At 38.9% G+C, this 10983-nt stretch overlaps 1 long non-coding RNA gene across 1 annotated transcript; it reads right to left on the bottom strand.

The window, feature by feature from the left end:
- Positions 1-761: 761 nt before the first annotated feature.
- On the bottom strand, positions 762-9383 carry LOC129204442 (uncharacterized). The gene is made up of 3 exons (XR_008576392.1): positions 9327-9383; positions 5191-5263; positions 762-1204 (listed from the first exon to the last, which is right to left on the bottom strand). It is a non-coding gene; the product is annotated as an uncharacterized LOC129204442 (long non-coding RNA).
- Between the last annotated feature and the right edge of the window lie 1600 nt (positions 9384-10983).

Here is a 10983-nt window from a genome sequence, read left to right on the forward strand (position 1 = left end):
ACTTCCCTCTTTCTCCGCTAGCATCACCTGAACAGCCTTTATATTCTTTCTTGCTTTTCCAAACCACCCTTTTCATTACACATGCCCAAAGTAATTGTAAAAAAGATACTGCACATGTGAGAGCAGCTGTATGGTAAAGATGCTGTGGGTATGGAAATTGAGGTTATCAGGGAACTGATAAAAGGATGGATAACCAGTTCAGATCCAATCCAGTGAATGGGAATAAATATAAACTGACCTGCTATAATGGCATTAATGAAAAGATTTGTTCACCTGAGATCATTTCCTGGTAAATAAATGGTCTTATCACATATTATTAATAATTGATGACATACATCAATGCAAAAGCCTTAGAAACAAGTATGCAAGCACATTAGTTCAGTTCACTTTGTACGTATGTTTTAGAACACTGATATCTGGTTTTATTTGATTTCTTCAGACTGTGGTCAAGTGATTCTTTTGACTTGCAATGATGACCTAAAGCAAAGCACCTAAGAAGGTTCAGGCAACCCCAGCAAGGTTCCTGGTCAGTAATATTGTCTAGCTAGATCACTAGCTCGATTATGCAGTAAGAATACTCATAAGAAACAATTAAAGCAAAAGAGATAACAGCTCTCCAGACACGGAACAAATATCTGAAATGCTTCTCACTGATTTTAAAAAAAATTAAAATCTGAGTAATCTTTGCACAGAGGAAAAGGAGATACACTGGTTAAATAACTTGCAACAGATAGTTTGCTGAAAGGCAGGTAGGTTAGAGAAACATAACCCCCAGCTGCAACAGAAACTAGGTTGGTTTTGTTTTGGTTTTTTTTAAGGCAGTGTGATTACCCTTCCAGAATGACCAGTTTCTGAAACATTTTGCTAAAAAAGCCCAAACCCAACAACAAACCCCAAAAAAACCAAACAGGAAAAACACCCCAAACCAACATAAAAATGGTTGGTTGATTTGCATTTCTTAGACTACTCTGAAGCATCTGTTGCCCAGAAAAGATTACACAGGGCATTGTGTAGTTTCACCCATCTTTAATACTAACAAATGGGAAAAAGAAACAAATGTATTTTTTGAAAAGCCATACCAATCTTCCCTTTGGACTGTTGTAGAAGTCTGTTGCAGAGGTCCTAGTTATTGGTTTAGCAACATCTTTTAGCAAAGACAATAGAGCAGCGTGGACAGGAAACTTAGCAAGAGCACAGTAGTAATCTATAGGAAGAAAGAAAAAAAGTTTTTCGCAGATTCTGAGATTACATGCCTATCAGTTATTCTAGGTACACAGTAAAGGTTACTACACCAGGGATTCATATATTTATCAGTTAATCTGTCCCAAAGCCATGGAAGGTAATTAATGAAAGAGATAGTCAGGCATGGCTTCAGGCAGTAATTCAATATTACTCTAAATCTCTGCATGAGCAAACCTGTGAACCAAAGAGGAAATGCATACTGTACAAGGACACTTGTGTTCTGAAACGTGATGCCCTGTGGAGTTTTCAGATGAAGCACTTTTCCAGTGATTAACTCAATACATTTGAATTTCATTATTTAATGTTTTAGGTGACTGGTTATTTGTAGTGCACAGATCAGAAAACAAGTTTTCCATGAATAAAATCAGAGTAAAAATCAGATAACAACTAAGCCATCTCAGGTCACTCAGAGCGCCGTTGCTCCTTGCTGATCTGATAGGACGTTCCGTGTGGGCTCTTATGGCTTTTTTGATAATTATGCCATACTTTTCTTAGTTTCTGGTGGCAATAGATCGATGCTAAGATACATAGAACTTATTTTCCATACTGGTACATCTCTTTCTATAGGGTTCATTAAAGATAAGCTGAGGGAGGTGTTAGAGCTTATCAGAATTTGTTAATGTGCACTGAAAATGCCCTGATTACACCAGCTTTTACAGTGGTATAGTAATCTCCTGCTCCAGGGCCCTGCGTGCCGAGTGCAACCAGGCAATGGGGATCTCATCGATTTTATAAAAGATGAGAGCCCTCAAAGCTGCCTTGCAGGTGTGGCAAGGAATATGGTTGGCACATGCTTCTCCAGGACTTGGGGAGAGGCAGAGCGTTATTTGTCTCTCTGCCGATCTATTACTAAGCAAGAATCAACTAAGATGCATCCAAGGTGTTCATCAAATTAAAAGATCTCTCCAGAGAAATCCGCTGGATGCATACATTCCTTGCCAAGATATGATTTGTTCAGCCATACTTCTGGGAAAACAAAATGCCAAAGATCAGATAATGAGACTAGAAATCCAGGAAAGAAATTCAGATAAGGGTTAGATAAAAAGTGAAATAAAATTTCAGAGCTTTGAAATTGTCTCTTTACTGCACTGTAAGTCTCCCTGGTAAATTCACTGGGCCCTGGATTTGATGGGATACACTCCATCAGAATGTCATTTTACCCTCTATCAGAATGTGGTATTTTAAGCCTGTTTATGTTCTTTTAGTTCAGCAGTATTTTCATGGGCTGCCTTTCTCTTTTAGAGATCAAAGACAAAATTCAGACTGCACTGACAAACTCAATTCTGGATTACATATGGATATGAAATGGTGTTTCTGTACCATGAAACTTTTTCAGCTTTCAAACAAAATCTTTTCCTGTTCCCTGTTGGGATGAAAAACAAGGCCTTTTGAAGTTTTGTGTAAAAAACAAAAACTCAGGAGACACCCATGCAGTCCCAGTTAAAAGCCCGGTGGTCAGAGCTCTCATCCGATTTGGACTAAAGGCTTGTGACTAAATTTCCCTCAGCCCAGGGAATGTTGTTGAATAAAAGGCTACTGAAATCTCTGTCAGCCTCTCTATTTTTGGCAGAAATACTGTCCTGGAGCAGAAAAGTCCTGGTAGAAGTCTAATGAAAATTAGCAAAGGTATATAAAAACTGTAATGAAGGAAAAATCCAATCAGACTAGTCCAGTTTTCAATCAAGCCCCTCACCAGAAGCAAATTAGACACTAACCACAATGATGAGACACTTAAAGTAACACCAAAGAAATCCCACTCAGATCCAGAAAGGCATCAGCTGTACGCATTCCTGCCACCAGTTCTGACATTCTAGTATGCAATACCCTTGGCTTCTGAGATTAATGAATTAACAGGTAGCAACAGTTATATTTTCAAAAGTTATTTATAAAGCTTTTCAGATTTTGGTGGTGAATTTTTCAAAGCATTATCAGCTTAGCTAAGGGCTTCCAAAGCCTGGCACTTAACATACTTTATGCATAAACAAAAATAATCTGGCCCTCTGACCTTAACTCCCGAGGAGGTCAGGACTGGAGGAACCCCTATGCCCTCTATCCACGCAGCCCCTACAGCAAGCCCCTACCTGAGGCTGCGGCTGGTTTTGCCACCACTGCATTAATGCAGTACAACAGAGGTTTCTTTGTGGGATGCTGGTACCCGAGAAAACGAAGGTGAGGCACCTCTAGATAACAAGGCCCTCACAAGAGCCACATCTGTGTTTAATAAGGTGGTACACAGCCATGTGTTTATATTCTGCCCTGCCAATATTATTTCAGGTGACTTGGGAAACAGCCCTAGACGAGGTTGCATGCAAGCGATCCTGGTACCTGTGTGAAGCCAAGAGGAAGCATATGGAGAGAGGCATACGGCAGAGCTGTGCCAAAGCCGTACACTGCCCTCTTGCAGACAAAATTATTTGCAGGATTGAATGTGATGGAGGTTGGTTCACACATCTCTAAGCTACTATTCTAGGCTTTCAGCAGACTCAGGAAGTTCCTTTGACAGTTACATTCAGTTCATTTTTTTTTGAACCTTCATTTAGACACTATATATACAAGAGGATTTCTATCTTTTTGAATGAAAGTCATCACATGACACAAGGGACCTAAGCCCTCTATGTCTTATTACAGACCTGGAACCACTGAACAAAAGCCTTTTTAATGTGCAAGCAATGATCAGTATCACCCTGTATCATTCAAACTCTAAATAGACTCAGATAATTGTTTAAATAGAAAATGAAGTAAAAATGCTGCTGCAATTTTAGTAAAGATATTGTTTGTTAATAAAAAGCTAAATATCAGAGTGAAATTATTGTGATGACTGTACAGTTTCCACATTATAAATAAAACACACGTGTTTCAGAACAAAAACTAGAACATGCTCCACATACTTCTTCAGTTGTTGCTTAACATATCTGGAATATATTAAAAAGTCATATTCAGTTATAACTCAAACAATGCACAGATGTCATGAAATATACACTCTTTGCACAGAGGATGAATGTGTAGTCAGAATCACTTTTTCAAAGGACCCAATTGCAGTATGAGTGCTGCTGAACCCAGCACAGACACACACCACATTGCGTATTTGACTCCTAAGTTAGATAAAAATTCCCTCCCTTAATTCAACTTTCTTGGACAAGTTGTCTTTCCAAACATTATCCTTAAAGAGTAAGAGCAGCTACCAGCACAGCTTGCTTTTTCTATTCTGTTATGACAGCTTTACTTTACCTGAGGTTAATGACATAAAACTGGAATGACAAAATTTCTGTAAATTAATGACTGTAAAGGTTTCCCTTGTTCACAGGCAGTTCATTCATACCCCTCCAAGTCAATGACAAAGATGCCATTGACTTTAGCAGTGGCAGACCTTTACCCATGTGAAACACAGGTTTTGACCCCATCTTTAAAATGTATATATATTTTTGCAGTTAAATATTTCTCTACAAAACTTTGGAAAACAGGCCGTATATAACCACAGAAAAATACCTGTATTTATCTTTCTGGGGCAATTTCTTCATTTAGATGCACAAAGAGACATGAAGACTACAGAAATTTACTTATCTGAATATAGAATCATAGAATGGTTTGAGTTGGAAGGGATGTTAAAGACCATCTAGTTCCAACCCCCCTGCCATGGGCAGGGACACCCTCCACTAGACCAGGTTGCCCAAAGCCCCATCCAACCTGGCCTTGAACACTTCCAGGGAGGGGGCATCCACAGCTTCTCTGGGCAACCTGTTCCAGTGCCCTCACCACCCTCACAGTGAAGAATTTCCTCCTAACATCTAATCTAACCTCCTTCAGCTTAAAGTCATTATCCTTTGTTCTATCACTACACACCCTTGTAAAAAGTCCCTCTCCGGTTTTCAATATACAGGTGTTTGGCCTCAAATTCAGATCACAGACAACATATAAAAGGCAGCGAGATACCAACGTGATCAATCATACCTTGTTTATCTTTAGCGCATCCTGGGAACACAGATCAGCAACACGTTCCCCTTCAGATTTTATTCAGCTTCCTCTGAAAAACAATGGAAGATGCCCAGAGACCTCAGCGATGAGGTGAATTTGGACATAAGATTTCTGAGATGTAGCTAAGAAGTTAGTGCTTCATATAGGGTTTATTTTTTAAATTAATACTTGCACTAAGATAAAATCTTGCTCCCATTGTATATCCCTTCAAGCTAAGTACACCAGCAGCGTTCAGTCCTGTGACCCTCTCTTTATACTCAGTCAGAATAATTACCTACTCACCAATAAGATGCAGTAGAGAATAATTCTCTAATTTTTATCAAGACTAAAACTGCTACAGCCTTTGGAAGTCCAGCATAAATATTTATTTGTTCCTTTCAACTGTTTTACTACTTCCTTGCTATTTAACAGCAAGTTTCCTTAACAAAGGGAGCAAGTAATAAAGTGCTTTCATAATAACTGCAAACTTTTAACATTAAGTTGGCAGAAACAATCCATTTTTAATAACAGTCTGTCTTGGTAACCTTGTATTTTGACCCAAGGTGAAAGGTGAAGATTAAATCTCTTCCACCTTTCTGAATGCAGCTGCTGTGCACACAGACTTTAATTGATGTGAGACTTAGCTCTGTAACTCAAGACCATCTCCCGCCTGCAGCATTGAAAACGTGCGATTCAAGGCTCAGTTACTGCTGATAGCAGGTCCCTCTCAGCTGATGGCCTGCGCAGGAGAATAAAGTCTTTGTCACTATCTATTCTCCATCAGGGTGACTTTTTTCTGCTTCATAACTCCAGTATTCAGGTGAGGCCTATAATGGCGGCCTCTCGGCAAGAAACGATGTAAAGTGAAACAAACTGAAAAATGTGACAAACAATCCATGGGTGAACAAAGCTGTAATGCTGGAGCAGAGGTCTACTTGACACTTACTAAGCAAAGGGTGTGAGTTTTTGTGGGGAGAGAGGTTTGCACAGACATTGTTCCTTTTTCTTTCAATTCTGTTTTGTATCTGACTGAGTACCAGGTATTCCAAATCGGAAAAAAATTCTTCGTTTTCTCCCCAGCTACAGTGCAAGTACCTGTACATTCAGGTATTAAGTTGTTGGCCTTGGCATCACAGCAGGTCTGGTTAAATTATTCGAGTGCTTGAACAGTATCAGTACTCTGAGTACCGACCCAGAAATGGTCTCTCTGAAATCAGGGACCAAATCAAGACACAATATATAAAATGACAAAATGGATAAGATTCCTTGAGCCTTTTCTAAACTTACATCGCATCTATTGATTTGCAAGAGTATCTAAAAGCATCAGGAGCTAAGCAAAAACATTTTACAATTCTAATTCTAATTTGAATAAACAAGACTTGCTGAACTGCACAGTCTTCCCAGAGAATTAACATATTGGCCTACACAAGGCTCTAGTCAAAAAACGTCATCTCTAACACATGGCAACCAAACACACATGCTGAGTTTAGATGGAGGACCAGTATGTCATATACACATTGGAGTTATTACTTCAAAACCTAAAGAAATGAATTTTTTGATGTATGCTGGCAATGACAAAAACTGTGGAAAAATATTGCCACAATACCACAGTAACCTGTTATATACAAGACTATGAAGTTAACATGTATTATACACGCATGATCTAAACCTGTGTTGTTTGCACTGGAAAAAGAATTTAAAAAAAAAAAAACAACAAACCTAAAAAACCCTAGAGCGGAACCAAAGAACAGCATGTGCTTCCAACCTAGTTTTCCAAGTCATATCTTTCTGGCAGGTCTACTTATTTCAGAGAAACTTGGCTTCTACCACTTTGTGATTTTAATTCCAACATTTGGCAAAATTTAGTTTTCTAATCGCTGGCTGAGTTCAGCGGTCCAAATTACCAAAGTGAAGATTTTTCCCCACCGCGTGCCAGGGCCAGGTGATAGGAGCAGCTCTTTTCTGGGGTTTCTAGAACACCCAACCATCTGTGTAACTAGACAGCATCATGTTTAAAGGCTATTATTTTGATCATTCATTTTGTTAATACTTGCATCTTTTTTGAACAGCGGCAGGAGCCATGTTGCTGAGGAACCTGAAGAACCTTGGAGCAAGCTCTAAGGGTGACAGAAAGTGTTTGTAAAACTTCATTCCTGTGCAGCTGGTAGGTACGTATCAGCACCAGCTTGCAGGCACAGCTGGAGCCTGGCTTCTCCCTGCTATCCGCTGCTAGTTAGATGATCATAATTATGACATCAAAGTTATCACTTCATGAGAAAATATACTTTGTTTTTTCAAAGGCTTTGGCATTTTGTGCACTACAGTTATCTCCACAGACTCCTCAGAACTAAGTGCCAATCAATACCTGATTAAATACGGCCATGGATTTATTTTTTTTCAAAAAGAAAGAAAAATGTCTTTCTAAAAGACTCTCAGAAGAGTATCTTATATGAAATGTAACTTACTGTATATGCTGATTCCAAACGACTTGCTAATTAAGCACGAGGTCATCTGTTAATAGAAGTAATTACAGAAGGTTCAAGAGACCTTGAATCATTTTATTATTCACAGCCTGAAATTTGTTATCCTGCTACGTTGTGCAATTGATGATGTACTGTAACTTGGGTCTAGAGAGGCTAGAGATGGAGGTGTAATGGGAAACTTAGCATCACTAACCTAGTCCTAAGTTATCACCTGAATCATTATTGCATTAGCTACTATCTGAATAAAAGAAAGAGGAGGAGGAGAAGGTAAAAATAAAATAACTAGGAATAGTTCCTATTCTAATACAAAAGCTAAATCAGGAAATAGGCCAAGGGTGCAGGGGCATTAATATATTATTGTGCTGAACTCAGGGTCAAAAGGCAGCCAGTTACAAAGAAAAATTATGTACCTATAGGGTATAATATGGTCCATCTGTCAGAGCAGTTTAGCATTTAAAGCTACAGCCCTCTATGGTGCTGCTATGTGGCACAAACTAGCTTTATTCAGATCAGAAACTCCTTCTCCCTTCTCTTTTCCTGGAGATGTAATATGCTACAGGACAGGATTTAGCTCGTAAGAGTCCTAAGTAATTGTGGTGTGTAAAATCAGAATGGATCAACTCACTCCTTTTCTCTTCTATTCCTCACAGTAAAAGTGTCAGGCTCTTGTTTACTCCTCAATTCACCATAGGGTATTAATTTTAGGGAGGAAAAAAAACTCTTGAGATAAAAAAAGAAAGGACCAGCAAGATCCACCATCAGTTTGTATATAGGCACTATACGTTACTCAAAAGCAAAGAAATGCCATACAACTTAAATATAACTTTCTTATACTTGCCCCTATGTCTGTTTATTTGGCTGAGAACACTTGAATTGTTCTAGTAGCGTAGATGATTTTGAGCAATCTGCATCACCTCTGAAAAACAACGGCTAAGGCTGTACCAAAACACTGGTGTAACAAGATAGCAGTTTTGAAAACGTTAGTCTTGTCCTCTCGAGACCTCCGAGCCCCTTCTCTGAAATGAGAATAAGTTTGCTTAATTGCCTATACACAAAAAAGGAAAAGCAATACTGGCCAGTGTACTCTTCAACAGCTTACAACCCTTACCAGGAGCATTTCTCAGAACAGCAGACCACACCACCATTTAGTTGTGTGTTACACGCAGCTTACAGACAGGAGTATTCGGACCTTGCTGTTCATACATGCAACATTTGCAACAGCAAGAACGGAAGACACTGAGAAAAGAGGTACTGTGTCATCTGCTCAGATGCTTCACTATACTGGCTGGTACAGTCAGGTTTATAGGCCTTATGGAAGAAGAGACTTCTCCCTCTAGATTTAGGCAATGAACAGGGTGATAAAGACATTTTGGACAGAGACTTCAAACAAGGTGACATGAAGGCAAGTGTGGAAGAAGTTGCCAAGGGGGAGGTTAATTATGCAGTTTAGGGAGTTGTTATTGGGTTTGATAGGCTAGACGTAGAATTTGAGGTCCTTCCAACTCATTAAACAATGTCTTCCAACGGGGCCTAATTGAATAAGATTTGAGATTAGTATTGAAGGATCTTCTGCTGGACTCTACTGCCTCTCAGATCCTACAAGGGGTCAAAAGGACTCAGAGGAAGACAACTGCAATTAAGAGTACTTACTAATGATCAGAATAGCAGAAGTAGGCTGTGAGGTTTGAACGGGATTCACAAGTACCTAAGAAATAAAAACATAAATTTGACTTTATTTTGCAGATTCCAAGTTACTTGTGAGGGAGATAGAAACAATCACACACCCTCTTTCCCAGGAACAAACAATCATTGGTGAACAAAAAAAAGAGAGTAAATGGAAAGACCAGATGTTGTCTATAAATGTGGCTCTGTATGAAATAAAATCTGTCAGTTTAACCTAATAAAAAGCACTCCTCAGAATTTCTTAACCTTGAGATAAAACATGTGTGATACAGAACATGGAGACTTCCAGCCAATAAAGCATTAGTAAATTTCTGGTATATCAAATTAATTTAGCTACATAATTATTTACTATGCAATATAGTGTGAACTAAACTCTCTTTATTCATCTCATGGGCCCAAGTCCCCAGATTAATTTAAATGCTTGTCTCTCAGTGGGAGTTGTCTGTTTAAACTAGTTTTGAGGGTCTGGGCTACAGCTCTCAGCTCTTCATTCACTTAAAAAATGTGGTGTGGCTGCTTTCTGCAGAAAGGGACTTTGACCCAAAACAGCATCTTTGTAAGAGGATTAGAAAAATTCCGTTCTTTTAATGACTAGCTAGATGTTTGCTCTCCTTTACTTAATACTCTTTGTCTGTTATTCTTAATTATCAGCATAAATGCTTTAAACCAATGTTGTAAGTAATCTGTCATTTTATCCAAGGTTTTGTTGAATGGTTCTTTTGAAATGATCTGATTATTGATTTCTTTAGGAGGCCATTCAGCTAAATTCCCATGCCTGCCTGTATAACGGCACCTCTGCCGCTTCTGAGGGGTTCCACTAAGTCCCATGGTGCCGAATTTAGCGCTGGCCCAGGCACATCAGGAGCTTCACTGGAGGGGGAAGATGTGCTTAGGACCGACAGAAAAGACTGGTACAAGCCCCATTTTCTAATGTCATTAACGCTACCTAGGAATTTGTGCCACAATTTTTTTGTTCAAAACACTAGTGTTTTCATAGTGCCCTGACAAAAGTGGAAACCGTTTTCCCAAAAATCTTGTATACCAATCAACTCCCTTGGATCCTAAGTAATTTAAAACTAGGCTTTCTCTTTACATGCCTACAGATGGACATCAGCACCTAACATAGCTCCTTAAAAATCCTGGTTGAGGACTAAATTTCACCCCACTAATATAGTCCTACGTTACAGGACAGTGTGCAATAACAGGCCTTTTAAAACAGCCACGATGTATTTTGTAATTTAGAAAATGACTCTGAGGAACCATTTGTCAGTTTAATGAAAATCTGAAACTAGAGGTTTACATAATAGAATTAATTGTAATGGCTCTGTTGGAATGATTTCTTTCAGATGGGTTATTCGAAGGATTGAAAGAGGGATTTCACAGCTGAAAGAAAGAAAGGATTTTTCCTAAGACCCATGTAAGCAAAACACGTTTAAATTTCATAATACAGTGCCTTTGACTCTGTGGGACTATTGTTTTCACATGTCTTGAGAAGCAGGAGATACTTCTATTCACAACTCTATTCAAGAATATCTTGAAAGAATTCAGTGCTCTCCTGGTGCAGGTGTTCATCACCCACAGATGGCAAAGGGGTGAGTGCATTTTCTTATTAAAATGTGACCTT

The sequence above is a fragment of the Grus americana genome, chromosome 3, assembly GCF_028858705.1.
Source record: "Grus americana isolate bGruAme1 chromosome 3, bGruAme1.mat, whole genome shotgun sequence".
Taxonomy (NCBI): Eukaryota; Metazoa; Chordata; class Aves; order Gruiformes; family Gruidae; genus Grus; species Grus americana.